Raw genomic sequence first — 26,988 nt, 5'->3', positions numbered from 1 at the left:
AAGAAAAACACGGAACGAAGCATCATTCTTACATAAACGCTCATGTAAAGTGATAATAAAACACAAGAGTGTGTGTTTTTGTGATACATATTTCTGTTTTGATGCGTCCTGTTACTTTGTGGGCTGAGTACTCCGAGTGCTAATATGGTGCATTATCTCACTTCACACCCTGAGAGCTATGATGAAGAGATGGAGCCGAAGTTTGTATGAACCCATAACACACCAACAAAAACTTGTAAAGACATTCATAATGTAGTCCATGTGGGTCAGATGAATCAAAGCCTCTGCTCAGCCTTTCATTGTGTTCATCTTGTATTATCTTACATTATTTTACTGTAGCTCACTGTGGCTGAGAAGTACTGTTAAGTGCACCTGAAACACAGCATCAGCTAAGAGCTTACAATGCAGCGGTAAAAAAATGTTTTCCACTCATCCGAACATTTTTGTTGTCCCAGAAGCTTAAATCTCCAAGGACAACAGAGACAAAACTCTACCTTCGCCTGCTGGCTCTCCAGCCATGAGAGACTTGCATAACAACCGTATCATTAAAAGAGCTACCTCTCAAAAAGCTCGACACCCACTGATTAAAATAGCCTACTTGATGCTGACACTATGCATGCAGCTTTCCATGTAAGGCGTGGTGTTTACCTGCAGGGTGACAGGAGGTGTGACGACTCTAGAATATAGATGGGTCGAGTCAGAGGAGGCACAGCCTGGATCGAAATATGAAGGTGAGTGATATGTTTATGAAAATTGGCAACATTTTCATTTAAATTAAGAACTATCTGATCAAAGTGCAACTACAGAAGATGACAAATGTGACCAAACTTTCAATGCCAGCTTTTGGTAATGATAGTTTTTGAACCCAGTATCAAAAAAAGTATTGAAGCCAAACCTCATACATTAATCATGGCAGTGAGTTGATATGCACAAACCCCGCTGGATGCAGCTCAATCCTAAAATAGAGTTACAAATAAGATTTTTGGCTTGTTTCAACTGCTGCACTAGAAGTAATTAAGTTTTATTTCTGTTTTCTTTGGTTGTTGTTGTTTTTTTTGTCCTTCACACATCAAATTTGGCTTTAATGTATTTGGATAGTCCAATGATAATGTCACCACAAGATGATAAAAATAATTAGAATCTACTGCAAAACATATAAAAGAAAATGAAATGCATGCAAAAAGCACAAATGCAGGATTAATGTAGCCTGACACACCAGATGGTTTGTTACACAGAACCATCTGAGAAGTCGTCCTTGGCAACTGTTTGGAAAAGGGCAGGCACTTTCAAAAAAAAAAAAAAAAATACTTGGCAGGTGATTGGATGAATCATCTGTCTGTCACCGTCTATCCTTGCGAGGCAGCTGGATTTGCAAGATCAAGAGAGAATCCTCATAGGACGCTGATTGGTCCAAACCACTGGTGGTTTGGACACAAGTGCATAACTTGAAGCCTGACAAGATGGATTCTGGTGATGTTGTGATCTCGCAGACCCAGCTGCATCACAAGGTAAGAATTCATGTTTACTGTAATTCGTAACTTCTTCAGTGTCTCCCAATGTTGATGTTACATATTGATTCTTACAGCTACAATCATTTACTTTATGTACCAGCTAGAGTTGCTCATGAGCAAAGTGCAACTTAAAACCAACATGTAACCTACAAGCAGTTTAGACTGAATAACATTTGTCTTATGGGTGTTTCTATGTATGACACAGTCCATGAGGGTACAGTAAGTAACAGTGGCATCAATATTTTAAATTTAATCAGTGTGAACCTGCAGATGCACAGACTGTTGTTCATAAAAAGATGTCGAGCTTAATGCACTGAAACATGTTTGCAGTTAGCATTTCCTCAGACTGTCTGCAGGATATTAATCCAACAAATGAATCAAACTTGCAGAGACTTCTTTCTCACTATTAGGGTCTCGTTTGAATTCTCAAATCTGGAGCCAAATTCAACTCCATCTGCTTCAGTGTTTCTCAGATACAAACATCTGTGATTGCACCAATCAGCTGAGCTCAGACAGACAGTGTAAAGCAAATGGTTTTTTTTTATTTTACTTGTTTTGTTTTGCTATTCCGGGAACCAGTTTCATCACTGATCCCAGTCGGGAACATATACCTCTATCAAAACCATCAAATTCATCACAGTTTTTCGTCTGTGCACCTTCTGTGACGTAGACTGAACTTTTACTTTGCTATTGATACAACAATCTGCGATGTAAAAACCACCCCGACACATAAACCAGACAAACATCTCATCATTTTTCTGTCTGACAAAAGCAAAGCGATCGATGGCAGCTCTCCCTTCCACAGCATCCTTTCTTAAAGATGTTCATTTGGGGTTTTGTAAAGACTGAAAGGTCTCAAAGAAGATATACAACTTGTGCTATGACGGTGTGTAATTTTCTGACCAAACACAGACACCATAACAAACTGTTGAGACAAAACGGCTAATCACATTGTCAACTGAGAAAAAGCAAAGCTCAAAAGGCCACTCTCCCTTTTTCATTATGTGATTGTGATTCCGCAGTCTTCCATTAATCTTCATTTATCAAAACAGCTGAATCTGCTGACTCAAAGGCAGCAGTGACAAGAGGAATCAAACTAAATCTTCCTCTTACCAAACAATCTTGACCTACTGTCAGCTGATACGCCGTGTGCCTCTGTTTGACTTTTTCACATGACATTTATGAAGGACGAGCGGTAAACCTTCGGGGGTTACGTAAACAGGGGGACGTCCATGACAGCGCTCGCACAACACAACCCACCTCTCATGCAAACACACATGGTCACACATACCACACATGATCTGTCTCGCTGACATGCGCTGCACACACTGCACCTGCTGTGTCATATGATTTGGGTGTCGCCAGGAACTGCAGTTACTTTACTCCTGTTTGTTCTTATAGCCGAGTTACAGGGAAAGCAACTGCCGATTGATTATTCGTTATAACAGAATTAATATGCAAAAACTTTAGTAGTTGATCAATTAATTAATTTATCGACCTACCTTCTTTTTGTAGATGTCACTCTGGGTTCTGGGATGTGTGATAGACATTTTTCTGACACTTTATAGACTAAATGATTAATCGATTCATTAAATAAACTATCATCAGACTAATCAATAATAAAAAAAATGTTAGTCGCACCCATAAAACTCTCTCTCTCTCTTCTTGCCAAAAAGAGGTGGCACACTCTGATAATCAGCGTCCCTTCAGAGCCTTTTTTTAAAAACACTGCCAAAAAGGTTCAAGTTCAAAGTAGAATTGACTGTAATTCTCTCAAGGCTCAGCACAAAGGTGGATGAAATTTCATTCCTTCAGGTGTACCTTTTAAGTCTAAAATCAAAATGCCTCCGGGGAGGTTTTCAAACATTCATTCTGTCGCTACGAAGTTCAAACTGAGTCACGCCTGGCTGAACATTGACCTCTGTAATTACTTATTGACAACGTGATTACCTAAATTAGAAATATAATTGCCTTTGAAGGAGGAAAGAACAAAGAGACTTGATTTGGAATGAAGTTTAATCCACCTTTATAATGTAGTCTTCAGCTTCTTTGTCTTTAAAGTTGCTCCATATTAAAGTCACTTTTATTCTATTTCATTTTAAATTCACTAACAAGTCTACCTTACTACCACGGCTATAAATGTCTTTTTTAACTCAGACTAATGGTGCAAATAGTTAGTAGGCTAAGTGTCTCTCATTCATTAATTGTTCTTGTTCTTCCACCAGCAGCTGATTACAGTTGAACATTCTGTTGCTAGTAGCAACCGCTGCTGGTAGAACTACATCTGAAATACATCTGAACCTGTTCGAGCTCGAATCTGATCTGAAATATGCGAATGGACAACACAAACACGAACCCATGGAACAACCTTAGCAACGGCCTTAGCAACAAAGGCTCCTTGTGGGCGTGTGTGAACAGTCTGATGTCATCACGAGGAGGAAGTAGAGGTGACATTGCAATCAAAAGGTTGAGTATTTTTACAAACGTTCACCTCAAGTTTTGGAACTTTGACCATATTTAACATAGAGATCTGACATCACAACAGTATAAAAATCACAAAAAAAGCTTGTCATGATGTCCCCTTTAATGTTCATTTTAACTGGTGACACGTCCTGCTTTCAGTTGTTTATGATATTTCCATCTTTTTTCTGATTGGTAATCACTGTGTTTCATCCAATACTGTTTTCACAGTTTCACAATTGCTTCCAGTAAAAACCTCAAAGGCCAACTTCTCATCTTCAAACTTCATCATGTCTAAGTAGCTGTATAACTGCACACCTTCATTCATAGTGAGGCCTTTTGTTTCTCGGCTGTTTCTGTGTATATTTCAAACCCTAAATTTCACATAAAACATACACTGTAATGATCTCGCAAAAAAAAATCTCACATTCAAAAAGCTTCCTTCTCAAAATGAATAAATAACATCGACATTATAGTAAGTAGATGGTCTACCAATAATTTCAACAAGCCTTTTGCTACAAAACACGACCACAGAGCAAACACATAAATAATCAGTAACAGTCTGCTAAACATACACCCTGTTGTTTCTTGACTAGCATGCAAAATGAGAGGCTTTAATAAACATGTGCATGTACTATAATAAAGTAAACTAACTCAAGTTCCAAAAGAGGTTCAGTTAATATCATGTTTCGCCATAAAGCAATCAAGCTGATTACGTTACATAATAACACAAAGTGTAGAGGAAGACTGTGTTCCTGTTTGTATTCAGTTATTGTCTAATGACTCTGACAAGGCTTAAGTTAATGCGGTAATGATTTACCGAAGTTAAAATGCTATACATGGCACTTTGGACATTTCCTTTTATTGATGATGCACTGATCAATGTGTCACCATCTCCGATAAGCCACACCTCCATGGGAATGTGACTGATGTATTAAAAAGCGGACCTGTCGGCTTTGGACGCAACCCTTATCGCTGATAAATAGCAGGGATTTGTCTTTGTATCTTTTGCCACTGTGCACACCTGCCTTGTGTTTTAACAGATGTGGTGCAGACAGAGTGCTTCTAAATGATTTGGTGAGTGGGTGTTCTCTTAGTCAAAGGTCACATCTATTTAAAAGGTTTTTCCAGATGAAATGTGTTTGAAGTGCAGCGAGGGGAGGGCGGGGAAGAGCGCTGCCGGAAAAACAGCAAGGTTATTCCCATTGCTACCCATCCCAGAGCACACGGTACATGTTTAAGAATGTATGTGTGTGTGCATGGGTGTGTGTGAGGCATTAAGATAGAGAGAGAGAGAGAGGAAGAGCGATGATGCTTGCATTTAAGGAAGTGTAGGTGACAGTGTAAGAGGGTGTGTTTCAGAAAAAGGCAGACCACCAAGTGCAGTAAAAATGCTAAAATTTGACTCTATGTGAGCAAATATCACAGTGTAATTGGTTAAAAAAAAAGAAGTGTTGAAGTGAAGTTACTTAAGATAAAAGAGCGTGTAGCTACATGTGACCTTTTCAATTCAAATCCAAAAGGCAGACGACTGGATTCAAACCTTAATTGGACAAAAATTACAATATAGAGCCAAATTACTCTTCTCTTCATGGTAAAAGAACCAATCCACTGGTTGCTCTCTGTCACAGACTAACACCAGTCACTTCCTTTCATTAATTTGATAAAAGACTCACACACACACACACACACACACACAAGAATGCACACAAGCAAACCGCTGCCAAGAACTAAATGACACTTTGGTACATTTCCTAATGTTTAAATAAGCATCCCCTAATGGAGTTGCACAATGCCACAGCTGCAAACATGGTCCTGATTTAGCTGCAGCACAAAAGTAGGTTAAAACATTATCACTGTTGATTTTTTTTTTGCAGCCTGCAGAGTGGGCCGCTGGCACCGCAGCTCTGATTATTTAACAGCCACTGAAAGTCCAAAGAGCTACCTGATGATGCTTCAGCCTCCAGCACTCACAGACTGCATGGACTTTAAAGTTAGAAATATATTTTACAAAAACAAGGAAAGATTCTTTAAGCAGATACTTAATCTGTTAGTGCTGAACGATAAGCTGATGTGTTGATTAGTACATCAGTATTTGATCAAACATTTGCTGGCTGCAGCTTCACGAAAATCACTTGTTTTACTCCCGTTCATGTGATTTGGTGTTTTTTATTGCTGGACATACAAATAAACCAATTTTAGATCATAAATCAAGCTCTTGAGATGCACATTGTTCATTATTTTGAATGAAACAGTTGCTTCAACACAACACACACACACAAGTATATAGATATTTTTTGGCTTATAATCATAGAGATTTACATTTCAGTTATCAATATATGTGGCAAAAGTTGGGTGAGCATTCCTATTGAAGCCCAGTATTAATGTTAAATGTTGTTTTGATCAAATTTTAATTTAATTTATAATGCGCACTATATTAATTATTAGTTTGCATCAGTCCATGCAAACTGAATTTTGCTGGAGTCATTAACAGATTATGAAATCATAACATTTTAAGTTATTTGGCTGAGCAATAAAAGACACTTTAAATGCATATAATTTATCTTACCAATCTGGCCAGTTAGTGTATTTTTCTGGATTTTAATAGATAGATGAGTGAATAATCCCTGGCTGCCTTTAGTAGAATTTGTCTCAGGATGGACCACGATACTCTGGCAAACATGCTGTGACAAAGTAAATGTCCACAATCCTGTCTGAGCCAAAGCTGTGCTGCATTGACATGACCCACACCCAAAGATACAACATCATAAAAAGTTATATCTGCAAAGCTATAAAGCATGATAACTACTATCAGTACAAGCAACATCTGCGAGACACTCCGTGTTTGTTCTGTTGATGGCTGGCATTAGTGGCAGAGAAGCGCTGCTGCTGTAACATTAGAGCTCAGTTCCACCTTGTGCTGCCACGGGCACTGCAAAAATAAAACTATGAAAAGGATGCAGGAAGCTTACTCAGCATAATGAAAAGCAGAAGACAGAAAAAGCACAGATTGTTTTGTTTCTTTTTTGATCTTTTTACCTGTATCCATGCGGTTACAGCTGTGGCTTCATTACTTTTTGTTCCCCTCCAAGCATGTGAATGTGGGCAAGTGTTGCATGCACCGTGCGCTCTTCCTGTCCGTAACAAGGAGGAGGGAGTGCTAGCATGCTAGCTCTCGGTCCTATAACTGGCCAGGGGGTAAATAGATGGAATACAATCTGACCACTACAAACACACAAAGTCACAAACAGACACACACACACACACACACACACACACACATATACTTAGTCACCCTGCTGAATTCCTAGCAGGCCGATGCTGCCAGTAAATTCCTTCCTTGGCCCAGTGAGCATGAGGCAGTGACACATTTGGTTCAGCTCCATGCTGCTGCTGCCACCATCTCTTGCTCAGGTTTCACAGCCATCCACTTCCACCTACGCACCCACACATCCAGCACACATCACAAACATAAACAGCCTCTTTCGTTTGATTTTCTCACAGTAAATCTCTCTCTCTCACACTCTCATCGCTCCTTTCCTCACTCCCACTTAGTCTGGAAAGCATTCAACATTACCCCTTTGTTTGATTAAATTAAGGTGTATAAAGCCCGATAGAGGGTTTTTTTTTGTTGGGTGAAGTGGTGAAACCAGACATATGCCGGACCAGTGTGGTAGTCTGTGAGCTGAATGCTACCAATGTGCCCCCTGCCACAAAAATCACTGTCATGAGAGTTATTACACATCTCTTATTACACATCTCAGTCTATCAGGCTGAAAAACAAGACCTATTATAATACCCATAATGCTAGTCTTTTGTGCCTCAAATGTGTTGGACGCATTTGATTTGATCAGTGGTGACGACTACATAAAACTGTTGCTTTATCATAAACTGTGCAAGGCTTTTAGAGTTAGCTGGAAGGTGGTGCCAATGTAGGTTACCCAAAAAAGCTACAGTGCATCAAATTAGACTTTTCTCGTGTATACACACACAATAGGATTCAGTATTTTTACACAAAAAAGGACTACCTACTGTGGAGGTGTATCTGCATTTTGCATAATGCAGCTTGCTCTTTACTTCATCACTGACTCATCACCCACCTACGTATCCCTCTCTGTCACACCCATTGTTTATTAGTCAGACAGGAAGCGTAGTTAAAGTGGCACTACTACAACCTGGTTTATGACCTCAAGGATCTAGCAAGCGATGCACAAAGCATCATTTGCTCATTACATCACAGCACTTTTTTGTTGCCAGGCAGCTCCCCCATCTGGTTTCAATGGGACCCAGTAAAATAAAAAGCATCTCCAGCAGCAGATAGAGGATAAGGTGGGGCCGACAGAGCAAGGGCAGTTGCTCAGCACTGCTGGCAGACTGGCAACAACACCATGCCAGTAATGGAGACCCTGCTGCCAAGGCCCAGATGGGCATCGGGTCCACATACCTGCCACTACATGTACTGTACGGTCTAGGAAACAATGTGTAATGTAATACACTGCTGCACAGTGTTTGAAACAAGCGGCAACTGTCGCGGCTTGAGGCTGAAGCCAGCAGTCCATTTACCATCTCTGGAAATACGAAGTAAGTCATTTTTTTCAATGAGTAATTATGGTCTCAATTGCTAAATTTAGGACCTCTAATAAGTGTGCTGGTGGTCATTTTGAAAATTATTGCTCTGTTAATAGGATTTGAAGACTTGTCTGCCGCGTGGGCGTTGATTGACAGCTGTGAGTAACAGTTTGCTATAAAAAAAGAAAAACATCAAGACATTTAAAGTCTTGATGTTCCAAAATACAACTACAGAGCAGAATAAACAGTGATAACACAACATATTGGGGGTGTAAATCTTATACAGTGCCATGAAAAACAATTTTAGGGTAGTCATTCAATATTAGACATTATTTCAAATGTTATTACAATATCATGCAATATGTTTCCTCTTAGTAACAGCTGATGAGAGCAATATACAGTGCAGTGTCAAGCAAATAAATTTTACATTCTATTTTAATTTTTAAAGGGGACCTATTTTGCATACCTTATATTCAGTCACATACATAATGTTACAATATCAGATTTTCATATTACGGCTCTGGACGCTTGGTTTCTAACGTTTTTTTAACTTTCAGCTCGAGCCAACGTCGGCTCGTGACGGATTTCTTTACATGGTTGTCTGCTCCACGCACAGCAATCGAGTTCACTGCTCTGCTCCGCAAACATTATGGCATTTTTCCATTGTTTTGGAGACAGTTATGCCGAGTCATGACTCGAGTCAAGCTGGCACGCTGTGAGTGTTTTTCCACTACACAAGATGGTAAAGTAAAATACGTTGTTTACCTGTTGGAGGTGTGCTGGTCGTCTGCAGCTCTTCATCTGGCTGTATCTGCTTGTACTATTCCTCCCTGCATTATTTCTAAATGATCCGCTGAACAAAGAGCTCCAAATATCCTCATATGTTGTTGTGTCGCCCGCTTTCTAGCACCGCTAATGAAGCTCTGCTAATTCGGTGAGGAGCACGCTTCATTTCCCGTAAATTATTCACAATAAAAGTCTCCTGTTACTTAGTCATTTAAAAGCTTTTAATATGATGCAATAAGCAGGACATGTTGGGTTTGCATCAGCAGTAACTTAACATGACTCTGATATGGCTGCCCCTCAGCAGCTTCCAGAAAGCTGGCCAATCAGAACAGAGAGGGCTCTTCGGGAGGGGGGAGGGGCTTAAAGAGACAGGAGATAAGACTGCCTGTAAGAGACAGAGGCTAAACTGAGGGGCTGAATAAAGGGCCAGTAAAGTATAAAAACTGTGAATCATGCAAAGCTACTCTAGAGAAATTAAAAATATAGAGTTGGAAATGAGCATAATAGGTCCACTTTAATATACTTAAAATGAGGTTGGCGGTAAACATTTATTAGGTGAGGGAGAGAACTTCAATGTTGTTTCAGTTTACGACTAGTTAATGATTGTCAGGTGAGTAAGAGTGTCTGAGGAACATTTTCAAGTTTCTTCATCTTGAAGAGCACCTTAAAGTTTCCTGGAATTAATAAATATGAAACAGAGTAAGCACCTGGCCTCTTCATTTTTAATTTTTCTTTGAAATTAAGTGGTTGTTGACTTTAAATCAACAGGCCTAAAAAGCTTTTACCAGCTGAATACAGTAATTCTCCAAACAGCCACCTGCATTCATATGAGATGGAGACATACAGTATTTGGTTCATGAGACATCTTTACATTAGCAAATATTTTCCTATTCAGCTCACTTTCATGAAAACTCCATTACCTGTGATGATAAAGCAGTCATGACCTGTCACCTGCAGTGCATACATTAATACTGAGTTTAAAATTGAATGCTGCCAGTGACGATAATACTGTCAGATAACATTATCCCTCCCTTCAATCAGTAATAGCCAAAGTCAAAGAGGCAGAAAAACACTCAGCCTCCACTGAACAGCTCTCATGCCCCCCCAATGTTGTAGTTATAGCACTTGTCTCACACCATAAACACTTACCGATACATCATTTTCTGTGTTGACAGTCAACAAAAGGTAAAGGTTTCCCGGTGCTAATGAAAGAGAACCCAGCAGGCATTTCAACAACCCAACAAATGTGACTCCAACGCATCATATTGTGACAAAATGAGTCCTGGCGCCAAATAAAGGGAGATGCATGTTTTTAATAGTGCTGTTAACTAATATTAGTTATGTGCTGATATGGCATGGATATTTGTTTTGTTTTTTTAACCTTTTTCAAGCATGGGACGTATCAATCGCATCAATTACACTTTACTGAACAGTAAATCATCAACAGATGAATTCAGATAAGTTGAAAGAGAACAAGCTAGAAGATTTTTGAAATAACATTCATTGACAAATATATTGTTTTGTCATATTTTGTGAAAAAATGTTGCCCTCCAGCATCCCCCCCCCCCCCCCCCCCCCCCCCCAAAGGAAATTATCAACATTTATTATTAAAAAACATACAATAGGTGGACAAGCTTGGAGTAAGCAGGGCTCATTACTTTGAATGAGAAATGTTAACAAGACAGTTTAATTTTCCCCACATGGTTATAGCTGGCTGGTGCAGGAAAAAAAAAAAAAAAAGTCTGAAATTCGAAATATGACTCTCATTATAGCCACTCTTCACCAGGCTGAGGAGCAGAGTGCCTATTAAATGTCTTATTGCAGAGATAATGAAAATATTTAGCATATACAGGAATAGCAGCGGAATGGAGCCCTGTGATTGGGAAGAGCATGTAGAAGAGTGAGCAATGCTTAGGCTCATTACGAAAGTGCCTGCACTGACTAAAAATGAGCCTTCACACCGCAGATTGTGCCTTTACAGCAAATATGATTCATTGTGAGTCCATTGAGAAGCCGCTTGACAGAGGAAGGATTTGGGGGGAAGGCTATTTAGGGGCACAGAATGTATGTTGCAAAGAAGGCAATTTTATGGATTTTATAATTAAAAATGAACTTCTGCATGAGTCAAACATGCTGTCAATTTTGTAAACAATAAGTTACTGAATGGAAAAAAGTAATAGAGGACAAAAATGTAAGGAACAAGTGCCAAAATTCACTTTAATCAGCATAGTAACAAGGCATCCCGTGAAAATCTGCTGGCTGCTCTTCAGCTGTGGCTACGTGGGCGCAGGTCAATATCAAGAGGTAAAGTGGAGGAAAAATGGCGTATCCGTAACTCAAAGCAGCAGAAAAGCTGCCTACAGTGCTGGGTTAATGATATAATGTGATACTCTATTGATCCCTGTTGGCAAATTCTCTTTTTGTTTGGACACCTACAGAACGTCCTACAGAAGCTGTTTGGGATTTAGCGGTTTGTTGAAGGGGCACTTGAACAGTTTAATGATTGCAATAAGATTTAATTAAACCAAAATATGAGAATTGAAGCTTAAGACAAACAAGTATGAGCCCTGTGTATTCCTAACCTCACTGTAGTACCATCTAGAATAAATATCTGCAGGACTTAGCTGTCTATATACATTTATTTGGCCAGAAAAAGTGTTTTTTTATCTATGAATAAACCTTAAAAAGATGATAAGCCAAGTACATTTAAAACATTTACCATGATTAAAACTGAAGAGCAGTTTCACTTTACTTTAATCGCTCCGAAGCGTCGACTAACATCTTGTTAGGGCTGGAATCTGTCGACCATCAATCCCCTCCTGACAATGCGACAGCAAAGCAACAGTTGCTGGGCTGTTGATCTACAGTATCTGCTTCCACCATCTCTTATCCTGTCTGTCCTGACAGCATGTGGACATGGGAGACTTCCTCAGTTGACACAAACACCAGGGCTCACAGTAAACAGAGCAGGAGCGGCGGCGGAGCTGAATGCAAATACGCTGATGACAACAAAAAATATAAATATAACCGAAGCTGTAAAGAAGACAGCTCGCATCTGACAACTGGCTTACATCGATAGGGATGTTACAAGGTTGAGAAGAGTCGGCGCTATTTAAAAACTACGATTAAATAGTAAATAAACACATGGTTCAACGTGGAGATTAATATATTCATAAGAAGATAAACAAAGAGAAATGAAACAGAGATATGTAAAAGTAAACATCATGAGTGAAGAAAATATTAAGGAGCTCTAACCTCCTGTTATATAGTTCAACAGATGAGAGTATTCTGGGGAGAAATGTGTTACATTTAGGAATATTTTTTACAAATGTGTACTTAAGAATAACAGATATGGAAACTTAAGTGGTGTTTTGACCACCTGGGTCATTCATATGGGTGAATGAGTCTACTTTTGTCCTTAGAAACAGCAAGAATGAACAATCAAACTCATCTTTTAAATCAGCATGGATGAGAGGACTCATGGAAAGTTTAAACATCCAGTTAATGTTTTTTGGCTTGTGTATAATGTAATGTTTAGTCTGTACTTGATATATTTTGGTGAGGAGCAGCAGGACACAACAGAAACCTGACCAGATACCCTGTGAGCCGGCTGACAGACTGAAATAAGGTATTAAATTGCGGTATTAAAACAAGCACTACAGGACCTTCAATGTAAAAGAGTGGTCAAAATGAACACTGCGACGTTCAAACGTCCGATTTTGGCTGAACGTTGGCACTCTCTCCATGTTTCCTGTCTGCCTCTCTATTGTCAGTATCAAATAAAAAGGCAAAGTGTTCAAAAAACCCTTTATTACAAAGGGTTTCAGTAGTTCTTGTCCTGAAATAGCAGCTTGTGTTCACTTCACTCGTCTGGCACATAGGCAGGACACGTATCCTCTAAAACCACGCTAATTAAATCTCTTGTGTCACATGAGTCACCGTTCTTGCCCGTCTCTTTGAGGTGATCATATTTACATTGATTCCAGGGGAAATCAACCTTTGTACCCCCACAAAAGTACATGCATGGGACTATTTATAGAGCGTCCCGGTGGCTTGGCAGGCTAAACTATACATGTATGTCTTGCTCTCCGTCGTACCTCATGACTCCTCTAAAAACGCAGGAATATGGAAACATGATGTTACCACTTACCCTCTCTGCGATGATATTTTTGTATTCTCTCTATCTAGTCCATCCTACTGTCTGTATAAAGTCTGTTTTATCTTTCTTATTTCCCTGCTCTGAGCACATTTCATTTTTTACCTCATTTCCTTCCTTCATGCCCCTCCTGACATCCTGCTTTCAACAAAACATATCGCTAAATTTAATCATGTATTTCGGACCAACTGCTGGCATTTAATTCGTCTTCATCATTGTCATCTTTCCTATATTCTTTTGATGCTGTCCGGCTCACGTCCCCACCACCGCAGCTGCCGCCCCCACCCCCCTCCCTCTACTCCCCCACCACGACGCTCCCCAGACAGACGCACGGGTTATAAAGCGGCCCTGACGGTTAATTGCAGCTCCATCAAGTAGCAGAATTGGGATTCTTCAGCCCTGATGAGCTGTTCTATCTTGATTGAGGTTGTATTTTCGGGAGGGTGGGTGGGCTAGGCGGATGGTGGGGGCAGATGGTGGTGTAATAGAGATGTCCATCACAACCAATCAGAAACAGCAGACGGAGTAGCGTCCACCTCTGTTGCTACTGGTGATGCCATAAGGCAGACGCAAACTCCCCCCCACCACCGTCCCTCAAGAGACCGCTTTGGGACATTTTGTTGCTATGGCAACCTCAAGATGAGGCCATCTTTAGCTTGAAATAAGCCCCCACTCTTGTCCAGTGCAATAAATATTGCCAAATAGCACTGGGATTTTATGGTGGGCTTTTGCAAAAAGGAGGAGATTAGAGTGTTTATTGCGAGCAACACCTCTTCTGAAAGTGTGTTTGTGTATGTGGACGACAGGAAAGCAGCTTTTAGCCGGACACAGAGGGGATCGGCATGGGGACCGGCAGCCTGGCATGCTAATAGAAGACGAGTCTACACTGCATTCACATTCAAAACACTTCACAGCGTCCTTACGGGCCTCGTCTCAGAGAGAGGAAGAGATTCTGTATGTGTGTGTGTGTGTATGAGAGCGAGTGTGTCGGTATCAATGGGAGTCGAATCAAAACCGGCAGAAAAGAAAGAGAGTACAAAAAGAAAGCAAACTGTTTGAATTATTAAATAATCAAAGAAATAAATGGAATAGTAGAAATGTGGTACTAGAACGTTTCTGAAAGGGAACAAGAGCAGCCGACAAATATGTGCATGAGTGAGTAATAAGACTTGCACAATGAAACTTAAAATCACATAATACATCATGAAAATTAACAGAGAATAGACATCATTTGAAGCATCCTAGAGGCCTGCAGGTTTAATAGGTTTACTACATAATCACAAGGGACCTTTGTCATCCATTCTCTCTCGTCTCTACTGTCAGTGAAATAACGGCAAAAAAGCCTAAAACATATAACGACACATCATTATTCCTTTTTTTTTTTTACATTGTCACCGCAAGAATTACAGCATCAGCCAGGGCTGAGGAATAGTTTGGATCAGAATCAGGTTTATTGCCAAGTAGGTTTGCACATACAAGGAATCCGTCTTGATGTGGTGGTGCATAGAAATCAAATTATACGAGAAAATGTAATAATAATAACTCAATGTTATGTTATCATTTTACGAAATCTTGTTGTCCAAATTGATTTTTCAAAAAAAAAAAGGTAGTAAAAATTAGCAAAATTAGTTACTGAAGTTTTTGTTTCACAGGAGTTTCGTACGATGATGTAAGTCATTTTTTGTGTGTTGCAAAGTGCTTTTTCCCCGTTCTGTAATCCCATTTCAAATGTTTCTTTAAACATATCTTTGAACATAGAAACATGGGACTCTCCCAGATCATTTCATGATCCTATAGGTTTATATTATGAGCATCACTTTCAATCATCTCAATTTTTTTTTTCTGTTTCTGAGAATTCACATTTTGTCCGTGATTTTGGCTAAGAATACTACAATACCCATGAGCCTCGGTCACCATTGATATGGAGAAGAAGCCAATCAGACGTGCAAATCAGAGCGGTTATGAATTCAACAACGACTGCAGGTGAGCTGGTCCTATATACTGTAGTATACAACATTCAAATACTGTAAATCGACAAAGCTGTGACAGTTTCTTTAACTTCAAGGCTACAATTTTGCTCCATCTTCAAATGTCAACACATTTATTATTTAGTGTCTGGTGTACTCATGAGACTCGTGGGTTAGAAATCTGCTCTGCAAATTCAATTGAAAGAGGGACTTTGTGGGTGTTGTTGAATGGTTTAGAAACAACGATGCCAGACATTTACATTTTCTTCCAAGAATTATGACAGATGTGCGGCTTCCAAATGGGATCTGCAGTGCAGTTATTCAGGAAAAGAGAGATGATGATAAAGACTATTAAGTTTACGTGTTTGAGGCACCGGTTCTGAGCTTCAAGGGAGCTGATGACTATAGATTTCCTTTTTCTCATTTGCATTAATTCAAGACAGACAGACAGCTTTAAAGGCAGTGTTTGATTCATGCGTTGTATCTATCAGGCTGGTAGCTGTGGGTGGGCCCACTTGGCACTCATGCCCACCCAATCAGAAGGCTTCCTTTTTTTTTGCAGGATCATCCAGTGAATAGCAGTCAATGAATATGAATGTGTATGAATCTGACTACGCCACCAATATAAAGAAAACAATTCTTGTTTCTTGCTTCTTGTTTATGATTATGATGATGATAGGTCAGATTTTGGCAGTGCATTTAACAAATATCAGATTGCGAGCAGCCCCCCCCCCCCCTCTTTCACCTAGCATACAGCCTGCGCATTGCACAGAGGAACAGAAGCATACTGTCCTCTAGCTAGCTGCTTTTAATGTAGGTTAAGATAAAAAAAAAAACATGGAGAAACATTAACAAAAAGACATTGTAAAAGACGGAGCAGGAGGAAGAGAATTCAGCTCAAGTTCAGCCATCATTCTCAACCCAGACACCTACTCTTTCTGTGCCAATTTCTCCTCAACAAGTGCCAAGTAGTAACAACACATATGTGGCTGCTAATTCAGCCCTTTCCCCGTCAGCAGCAGCAGCAACAAGCTGTAAGGCTGAGAGACTCTTTTCAACTCTCAGCTGGATATAAACTGGCAACAGGGCATCAATGATGACATAAGACCGAACTCTTTCTCCCTTTGAAAGAGAACTGACTGAAGCGTTGGATTATAATGAAATAATGTTATTGTCCAAAACCAAACCCTGTCATCTCCTGCTGTAATTATCAAAATTAAGCTAATTTACATTTTACGACTCTAATAGCCTTTTACCTATTTCAAAATTATTGTGTATTGGGTATAGTTTTTGTCGGGTGTAAAATTGGATTATATGCAGATGTTGCTGCACCTGCATCTGCATCTGTGTGTGTGTGTGTGTGTGTGTGTATAGAGAGTGGCAAGGGTCATATATACACATGCACGCCTGTGTGTTAGCAGTCACACCTGTGCACACATGTGCGTCTGCATGACTGAGTTGTACTAATCACACACAGACGGACATACATACACACACGTGGGATTTTTAGTAAATAATCACACAAGCGTATGCACGTACGTCTTGTCCTCCGTGACCCTTTCTACGCCCCGTAGTGCGTGCATGCGTGCGTGATTTATGGGGCCGCCGTGCCAGGCTATGCGACGCTATTAATGCTCATCTCGGTGCCTGTATAAGGCTTTTATGATTAAACTGTGGTGCATTCAGGCAAGTATAGTTGTAATGGCCTATTTTGGTTAACATATGCTTTTCGGAACCTATTAGGTATGATTGGTCTCGGACAAGCAAGGCCCACCTGATTCTCTCTGTGCCCACCTACACTGTGATTTCTGCCTACTGGTATCTATAAGAGTCATAAGAGAGAGCTTGGGATGCAATGACAAAGTGGGGTGGAGAGAGACAATGAGTGAGTGAGACAGATAAAAAGAGCACAGTCACATACAGACAGACAGATCACCTCCACGTACACACTAACACGTTTCCCACTGGTGGACGAATGACGTGCATCTTATTGATTTAGTCGAGAAAATGCTTCTAAATGTCATGCAATGATACCAAATTGCACCCTGATCGGCACTATAGAAGCTTGTGACATTTAATATGACTAAATCAAACCACCGGCTTCCATGTTTAATTTGGGCAATATCCTGCACTGATCCAGGTGATTAGAAGCGGTAACACCACGTCTCTAAGCATCAGCAAATTAAATATACAACACCAGTCAAAAGTTTGGACACATCTTCCCGTTCGCTTGAATGAAAAAGTGTGTCCAAACTTTTGACTGGCACTTGTACGTAATGGACTCAAACTTCTCTGAACATAATGAGGCATTTCAGTCTGCCAGCTCACTGGGAAGGGAAATAAAGAGTGTGCAGTTAATGTCTGGTGTCTGGGCTCTGACCTTGTCACTCGCTGCAAACTGCACAGAGTCAGTGGAAATTTGAATCGGAGCTTGAAGGTGGATGCTTGAGTGGATCTGGGCTAAATATTGTATATAAGCAGCAGCAGTAGTGATGAGAAAAGTGATGCTATTATACAATATTATCTGAATAAAGGCCCGAGTGGACATACATGGAGTATCTGGAATGACAGTGATAATCGCATGCACGACATCTCGTTTTATGTCTTGTGGTGTGTCGTAGTGTATAACTACCCTCACCTAATCTGACACAGTGACCATCTGATAACTACTAAAATATCATGTAATCTGATCCCAGCATAAACTGAGCATTACAGCTTAAATAATGGCTTATTGCTAAGTGTTCACTGGATCTGTGTTTTGTGTGATTTAAAAATTCCTTAGTTTTATACAGTATTGCAATAGATTTGGACATTTTTGCTTTGACATTATTTATATCTGGATTCCAGCATACTTTATTATCTATAACATCAGTCATCATAAGCTTGCTTAGAAGATTTGTTGCATCATGATCAAAGATGATGAATTCAATCTTGTTTAAATTCATCTGACATCTGTCTGACAGAACAACACACCTGAAGCCGGTGCTTCACATGCTTTCCAATGTGCGACTGCAACCCTATTTGCACCTCTTCGTTGTGTATTGGGGCTGTGAGTTCTGTCGAAATGCTTCGGAGAGCACAGCAGTACAGCGGCTGAACGGATCCGTTCGAAGCGTGCACACCGACGAAGGGTTCGCAGCTGTTGTGCTGCTGACGTCCTTTTGCTGTGCAGCCCATGAAGACGAGGAGGAAGGGCTGCAGTGCACTCCAAACAAGCCTCGCAGCGGGAGGAGAGGAAGCATGAGGAAGCGACCGAACTGGTAATAAGTCACACAATATTACTGAACATGATGGTGTGGAGTGGAATTTGAAAGTTCTATCCACATTACAGCAAATTATTTCAGTGTTTGTAGGCTTTGTGCACCATTCATTAGATACTCTGAGGTGCTATTGATGTACTATACATTAAAAAAACATAACAGTGACAGACACTTTGGAGTTATTCTGGGTATTTCAGGCAATAGCTTGTAGTAAACTGGGTTAATCTATGAAAAGTAAAGTGAAACTAGCCTCAAGCCTGTAGTCAAAGATATAATGAACAAACATGAGAGTTAAGCTTTACTCTCCTACTGGCTTAGTCTGAGGAAACAGAGCAGAGGTGAAAAACAGGCTACAACCCAAATAGGAGCCATCAGATTATTACAGACAAGGAAGTATAAAACCCCAGAATAAAGTTAAATCCATGTTTCTACAAAATCTCCAAAGGAAAAACCAAACTCAGATATTCATTCTTTTGTCAGTGTTAGATTTTGCATTGCCGTGTCCGGTTACGGCAACATTCATCACTTCACTGAAACTTGGCTTCAAAGATATGAAAATCCACCCCCCCCCCCCCCACCACGAGGGATACGCGGATCTGCAGCAGCGTTTATTACCTAAGAAGCTAATGCGCCTATAAACTAAATTCAGAGCACATCAGAGAAATGCAGGCACTAAAAATAATGTCCATCCCTGCTATCTACAGTATCTCAAGTTGCACATGTGCTGCTTTTTTAATTTATTGGATACAATGGCCTGAATCCATTTTTAAGGAGCAGCTGCTGCTGAAATATTAGTAGTATGGACCTCTGTGACAAAACACAGGTTTAAGATGGCACTTTATGCCTCGTTAGGAGATGGAGAGAGGAATCCAGTCTACCCACTAACAAGAATCACTCCAGTTCTGCTCCGGCCCACTCTTTCCTCGCTCGGTCTTCTGAGACTGAAGCGAGACAGAGCTTCTTCTCGTTTGGGGTTGCCAACGTGGGAAGTGAAATACATGCTATGTAAATGTGTTTGGGTTGTCCCATTTGTCCTACTTTCTCTCTTCTTGCTTTCCTCCGCAGCAGATAAGTTTTCGCATGTAACGCCTGGCTGGTGTGCCAAGCATAATCTCTGACATGATTAAACAATTATTAAAATTGTTGCCAATTGTTTTTCTTTCGATCCGATTAATCGACCGCACCTAACAGGCATCCAAGACCTTCCCAAAAACACAATTTCAGACATTTACATATATGTAAAACTTATCTTTAAACCTGCATTAAAACCATTTTTGATACTAAATCTTTCTGTGTCGAGTGAAATAACTGAGTCGAGATTTGGTCCACCAGCAATTTCAAACTGTCTTTGAGTTTTGATGGGAACCGAACAGCATATAACCTGTTGGTGTGTTTTATTCTATGCGCGGCCCCTCCTCTTCATGAATCTACAGTGGATTCTTTGATTACACACAAAGCTGTCTCAGATTAGACAGGGATTAGAGTTGTGCTGCCCACACGGACCGAGCCAGCTGGGGCGTAATGTGAGACCTGAGAGACTGGCAAGCTCAAAGGGTTTCAGTGACAAACAGATGGAGAAAGGGGAGCGGGGCTGATATCAAAATCCTACACATCCATCTCTGGAATGGGAGTAAGGGTTTGTTTCTTCCCCCATGCCAACATCACTGATAAAACTGCTACTTGAAATCTGCAGAGACAGTAGACTCTTTAGACTCTATTTACAGCATGTGGTAAACACCGTTCCCTCTTTAATAAGATAATTACAATAAAGGCTGATTTCCCATGAGAGCACCAACAAATTATCACACCGATATTAAGAATTACTGCTTCATATCATAATGAAGCATCTAAATAGAAAAAAAAACGTCCTGTGTTCAAATCTAATGGACTTTGCACTTGAGATAAAAAAAAAACTGACAAAACAGGACGTGTATTCAAAATCAGACCGTTGATTATTACAATTGTTTTTAAATTTCAGATATCGCCCGGATACAATGACTTCACATTAAAAATACCTTTTCACTGGTGAAACTGTAACAACAAAACTTCATAAACCTTAGAGAACATGATAATTCAACATTGCATATGCCTTAAAAGAGCTCTACTGGATGAGTACTGGATGCCTTGATTCCACCGTGCACGGCTGCAACGTGGTTTTGTTCCATCCTCTATACGGCGTCATTCGCCACTGGGAGCGTTTCAGAAGCGGGGCGCTGCATGTACCTTGTGAGGCAGCTGGATTCGCAAGATCACAAGAAAGATCACGCGATAATCTGTGTAACAACCATGGATGTACAGAGAGAACGACAAACAAACAAAAGGTTACTTTGCCTGTTGGACATTGACTTGCTGCTGATTTGGTCATTTTTCCTTGATTTTTGTGCTTCTACCATATAAAATCTTGTGATTTTCCACTTCCAAGATGAACCTTGTCGTCCATGGTGTCAAATATCCTGAGACCCTCTGACTGGATGACTTCTGGCCTGGTGCCACCAGTTATGACCTATGGTTATGACATAATGTTGATGTAGTGATGTGATATATATAATATAATATATAATTGGGAGTCTACACAGGATGTTTCATTTTGAAAATTGACTGGATGCTCTATGCCTTTCCTGTGTCTGACTTCCTGCCTGGCTCAATCTGCCCCGTGCAGCTTGACGCTGCATATATTTTCAGCGAAGCGGAGCGGAGAGCCGCTTCTGGGCTGCTTCTGAAACACACTGCGGCACGTCTGGTGGAATCATAAGCATTGATTAGAGTGGCCACGATCAGCTCTGGCGGCCGCGTAGCAGCCTGAACGACACTCAGACACGCCTGATGAAATCAAGCTGTTCCGGTTCAGAGGTAATGTGTAGTTACAGCTTCATGTTGAGGAAATGATCCAACTGAGTTTTACACAGTGAAACGTGCAGATTTTAAACTTACTAAGAAAAAAATTACAAAATATTTTAAATCTACAAAGAAAAAAAGAGCACAAAGGTTCGATTTGTGAGCAACAGAATCAGTATCAGGAGATAAAGCGTGTGATCAATGATCTCTAATACAAACTAGAGCCCAACTAATACTGAATATTTGAGGAGGATATTTGAGTACATAAAAAATCTGATTTTTTTTTTTACATGAACACATAACGTACAAAAACATGTGCTAAGCAGGACGTTTAAAAACAAAAACAAATTCATCAGTGATTTCTGTTGGACAGACTATGTAATAATGTTTCTAAATTGATTCTTTGACATTTGTTTTCTGATATTTCCTGTTAACTATTAACAAGAATAATTGCAGATAACAGATAACATTGTTATCTGCAACACGTTTATATCAGCTGCTTTAGTATGTTATCAAATGTTTTGTTCACAGCACAGAACAGTGAAGTGGGTGTTTACTTACTAATGCCTTTGTGGCACTACTAACGACTATAGCTGTAATGATAAATGGTAAATTAATCGATCAGTCAATCGACAGAAAATTAATCAGCAACTATTCTGATGATCAAATAATCATTTTAGTCATTTTTTGCTAAAAAAAAATCAAATCAAACGTGATGATTTGAAGCTTTTCTTTGTAATACATGATAGTAAGTTGAATGTCTCTGGATTTAGACTGTTGACCAGACAAAACAAGACCATGAGCTCTAAGACATCGAGCACATTTTTCACCATTTTCTGACATCTTACAGACAAAACTATTAATCGAGAACCTCTGAATAATTGATAATGAAAATGATCGTTAGTTGCAGCCCTAATAAAGAAGAGCTAGCCAAGACTTATTCATTTCTGGCAAACACACATAATGAATGTCGCCTATCCAATACTGCTCTTACACTTTTCACACTACTGTCCATTGTATGCTCAATACACAACACACATCTTCACCAATATCACTACAAAGGACAAAATCCTGATGTACTGATGTTGTGACTGACTGATTCTCTCCTACCTTGTAAGGTCAAGGCCCAGACAGAAAGCCACACTTCCCCAACAAGTGCTCAGCATCTCTGCTCCTCTCCGATTCAAAACAGAGGTGAAGACTTTGAAGTCAGCAGCCCTCAAGAGGTGCTCTAGGCTGAGGTCCATCCATCTGTACAGCACCGTTTGACTCTAATCGACTCATATCCAACATGATTTTAGGTGCAATTCGATGGGATGGTGAAGAGATCTTCTCATCTTGCTGTAACCTAAGCTACACTTGTTCACATCTGCCCTGTTTCCTTTCAGCCTTGATCCTCACTCCAGCCACAGCACACACACACAACTGTACGTCTGATGAAACTAACATCAAAAAAAAAAAACACAGATTACACTCACCAGCAGCAGCTTTCTGGGCTGGATTTAGCCACCAAACTTTAAGTAAAATCTCCATGTCACTACTAAACAGTGATTCTCTTTCTTCCCTCTTATCAAGCAGGTTGAAATAAGGATACGTCTAGCATTGTGAACAGGGTGACATTTAGACAAAGAGTCCCATCCAAGAATGTGAAATGAGCTGCTTGGATATTATGCTATTTTATTACACTGGCTGAGTATAATGTGGTGTAGATTCATTGAGTTAATGTGGCTAATGAGCACAGACAAATTATTCAAAAAATGTCACCAATGTCTTGATTTGAATTCTGAATTTGCAAAGTTCCCTGCGAGCCAAGACACTTCTAGTTTAGTTGTCACTTTAGTTTTGTTCTCATGTCATGTGGGGTTCCACAGGGCTCAGTCCTCGGCCCTATTTTGTTCAGTTTGTATCACCTCTTGGCCATATTATTCGCCATTTCACCCGTGTCGTACCATTGTTATGCCGATGATGCCCAGTTCTATGTCTCATTAAGCCTAAAAATTGTAACAATCTGGATTCTCTGCATTGCTGCCTTGCTGCCGTTAAGGACTGGATAGCTTCCAATTTCCTGCTACTGAACACAGATAAGACTGAAGTCCTGGTTATTGGTCTTGATCATATTTCTAACACCGTCACCCCCCCCCCACCTTCGACCACTAATAACTAACACGAAACACTCAGCTAGAAACATTAAGAGTCTTGTTCAATCCTGCTACTTACAAATCAGAAATATTGCCAAAGTCAAACCAATGCTCACAAAAAAACATGGTTGAACAACTTCTCTACACTCCTCCTGCCTAGACTGCTGCAATTTATTATTTACTTGCCTAAATGATGCAGCAGTTGCCCGTCTACAGTTGGTGCAGAGCTCCAGGTCTGACCGAACTACACTGGCTCCCCATTTGTTATAGAGTTCAATTTAAGATTCTATTGATTACTTATAAATCCCTACATGGTCTGGCTCCATTTCAGAACTCTTAACCTCTTATTCTGCACCGAGAGGGAATGAAATGTTGTTAAAACTTCCACGGTCCAGACTTAAAACAAAAGGGGGATCATGCTTTTACTGTTTTATCTCCAAGGCTGTGGAACAAACTCCCCTTCAGTACCAGATCAGCTGAGACAGTGCCTCAGTTTAAAAAAGCTTTTAAAAGCCCACCTAATGTCTGTTCAAATGTTTTAATGTTGTTCTTTTATATTTTGTTTTATCTCTCTGTGTTTGACCACTTGTTGAAATCCCTGTTCTTATTGCATTTTCTGTGTATGATGTTTTAAATTTTATTTCTCTATGTTCACTATCTTTGCACCTATATTATATGGTATTGTATTTTGTGAAACAGCTTGTAACTCTGGTTTTGAGAGGTTCTACAGAAATAAAGTTAGGCTAAACTGTTTTAATGTTCACTGTAGGACTGTTAATATCGATGGCCAAAGCGGAAAACCTCCAACTGCAGAATTTTCTGATTGACGGATTTCGATGATGAGAACAAGGACGGCAGAAAACTCACACAACAAAACAAAAACACAAGGCAGAGTCCCTGGGTGTGTAGAGAGGCTACAGCACCAGTGGCTTACACAATCACTGAACATTCATTTCCAGTGGACAAGGAAACAAATACACTGAATTTAAGGAATTTCCCACTTAAGGAATTCTGACCCTTGTATACTACAATGTAGTAACTATTACATTTACTACATCTTTTTACCTGAAAACAAACTTTATTTTATTTTTAATTTAATTTTAATTATTAACTTAATTTAGAACATTGTTTCGTAGAACCTCCTCCAACTTGCACCAAGTGCAAAAGCTCCTATCTGCACTTTGCAAGGCATTAATACCTAGTCAGTACTGTTAACACATAATATAATAATATAGTCCAAAAACAGTGTATAATGTATTGCATCTAGCATTCTGCAAGAAAACAAGTTTTTTTTTAGTTTTCTCAAAAAAGTGCATTTCTCAAATAGGAGGTTTTGCTCTTCAGCCATTGATATATCACTTAAGTTTTAAGATTTTTTTTTAGAAAGTAACCATTTAGATTCCCAATATGTGGTCAGTTTATCCAAATAACACCTGTTTGTAAATCTGCTCAGACATTTTTGGACATGAGGAGCCGCTGGCCGAGTGAGACAGAATAATACAATTTACTGCATCCCTCTGTCGATTTGGGGGGGGGGGGGGGGGGGGGCAGAGGATAGAGAGAGAGTGGACAAGCTCTTCTCTCTACTACTAAAATAAAAGATATTGAAGGAAATATAATAAAGTAATTGTTTATTCATAAATTGCTTATTTAATTTACAGCGGTCTTTACAACTATTTACAACATAAATAAAGTACAGAAGTGGAATAACAGGGTGTCTAAATGTCTTAAATTCAGTTTTATAAGTATGAGGTCTTAGAAAATGTGTTTCAGGATATTTTGGTTCCTGCTGGTGCTGCTGGACCTGGACGGGCTGCCACGATAATAAAATTAAAAGTTCTGGCTCCGTTTCTACTAACTGTGTCCCGATTGTCAACTGCAGCTGTCAAGGTTGCTAGGCGACAGGAGTGGCGCTTCATGACACAAGGGTAAGGGCGGGAACAGCTAGTGACGCAGCTGGAAATCCTCCATTAGACCAAACCATCTCATTTAACAATGTTTGGTTCTGGCCTTCGCGGTCTATGAAGGATTAGCCTTTGTGAACCGCGTTCCCCTGAATTGGGACACAGCTCGTGAAACTATTCTGGTTAAGTGAGAATGAAATGTTTCAGACTGTTCCCAAAATGCCAAAATCAGCCCTGGTTTCACAGTGTGGATAGTTGAGCAGCTTCTCTGGAGAAACTAACATAAATCTTCCTCGTGTAAACTCACCAGCTAATGAGATACAGATCGAATTCATCTGTATCTGTTCAAAACACTTAACATTGTGAAGCCGGGTGTTACGGTTGACGTGGTTGATATATATCAATATTTGCCTAATGTGCTGTATGCAAGACTCACATTTAAACAACTTCCTAATTAGATGATTGACTTCACATTTAAACATCTAATGGGCCGTTTGCAATAACAGACTCAGAAGCTGGGACGGCGATAGGTTGCTGCTCATTGTGAACGAGACCTTGTGAAAGTGACAATAAGGCGGGAGCCAATCATCCTTGTTTTTATTCCTTTGGAAATGGACGCACAAGGTTGTCTCATACTTCACTCCGCTATATGAAAGAACGTTCTCATCTTTGCGTTCTCCAGGGTTCTCTATGACGTGTCTTTAACGAGCTACTGGGACCTCAAAAAGAAGAAGGACGTGTGGAAACAAATTGCTGACATAACTGGTTCATTAGTAGAGCAGCTACACCAGAAAAAAAACTGTCCAGTCGGAGCAGAGCATGTAAATTAAGTGCTCAACACACACAGAGAACGACAGATTCATGGGAGGACTGAGACTGCCTGCCACTCTGTATCCATATGTATGAAGGCAACGTGACTTTACATCACCCCAGACAAAACTCTTCAAACGAACTGTACAACAAAAACTTTACTGACACATTTTGTTAGTTTTTCATTCAAATTTGCTTATTATTATTTATTTGGAAAACATAGTTTTATTAAACAAGATGTGAATGGAGATACAACTAATATAAATCATTTTCATTATCAATTAATCTGTTGGGTTTTTTTTTTATTATTAATCAATTAATTTAGCCTTTAGAATCCCAGAAAACTGTGAAAATGCCCATTTACACTTTCCCAGAGACCAAAGTAACATCCTCAGACTGTTTGTTTTGTCTGACCAACAGTAATACTTATTATATTGTTATGGTTCAATAGATTACCAGACACCACTCTTCTCTTCCGGTCTTAGTCCGCATACTCTGTGAGGTCTTGTTATATTATTTCCTGCAGCTGGTTTGTTATACTTCTTTTCCTGTTCACATACATATATTTCCTCCCTCTGTCTCTCTTTTCCTC

At 39.8% G+C, this 26,988-nt stretch overlaps 1 protein-coding gene and 1 long non-coding RNA gene across 9 annotated transcripts in view; one reads left to right on the top strand and one right to left on the bottom strand.

The window, feature by feature from the left end:
• The window catches only part of plekha7a (pleckstrin homology domain containing, family A member 7a), a 143,181-nt gene that overhangs the window by 69,877 nt on the left and 46,316 nt on the right, over positions 1–26,988 (bottom strand). Inside the window, exon 1 of one of the 6 annotated variants that reach the window (XM_067590511.1) lies at positions 7,011–7,133. The exons of the other annotated variants lie outside the window; for them this stretch is intronic. The gene's annotated coding sequence lies outside the window, so the exon portion shown is untranslated. Of the gene's footprint in view, positions 1–7,010; positions 7,134–26,988 lie in introns of those variants that run through there. 6 annotated transcript variants of the gene reach the window in all.
• LOC137183449 (uncharacterized) lies at positions 494–22,788 on the top strand. 3 transcript variants are annotated; one of them, XR_010928471.1, is made up of 5 exons: positions 494–731; positions 1,364–1,508; positions 18,413–18,709; positions 19,562–21,559; positions 22,663–22,788. It is a non-coding gene; the product is annotated as an uncharacterized lncRNA (long non-coding RNA). The 3 variants fall into 3 exon arrangements; XR_010928470.1 differs by having other exon boundaries at positions 526–731; positions 21,369–22,757; XR_010928469.1 differs by having other exon boundaries at positions 526–731; positions 19,562–22,757.

This window comes from Thunnus thynnus, chromosome 5 (assembly GCF_963924715.1).
Source record: "Thunnus thynnus chromosome 5, fThuThy2.1, whole genome shotgun sequence".
Classification (NCBI taxonomy): Eukaryota; Metazoa; Chordata; class Actinopteri; order Scombriformes; family Scombridae; genus Thunnus; species Thunnus thynnus.
Note: the sequence above shows the minus strand (reverse complement) of the source record. Positions and strands in the feature narration are given on the sequence as shown.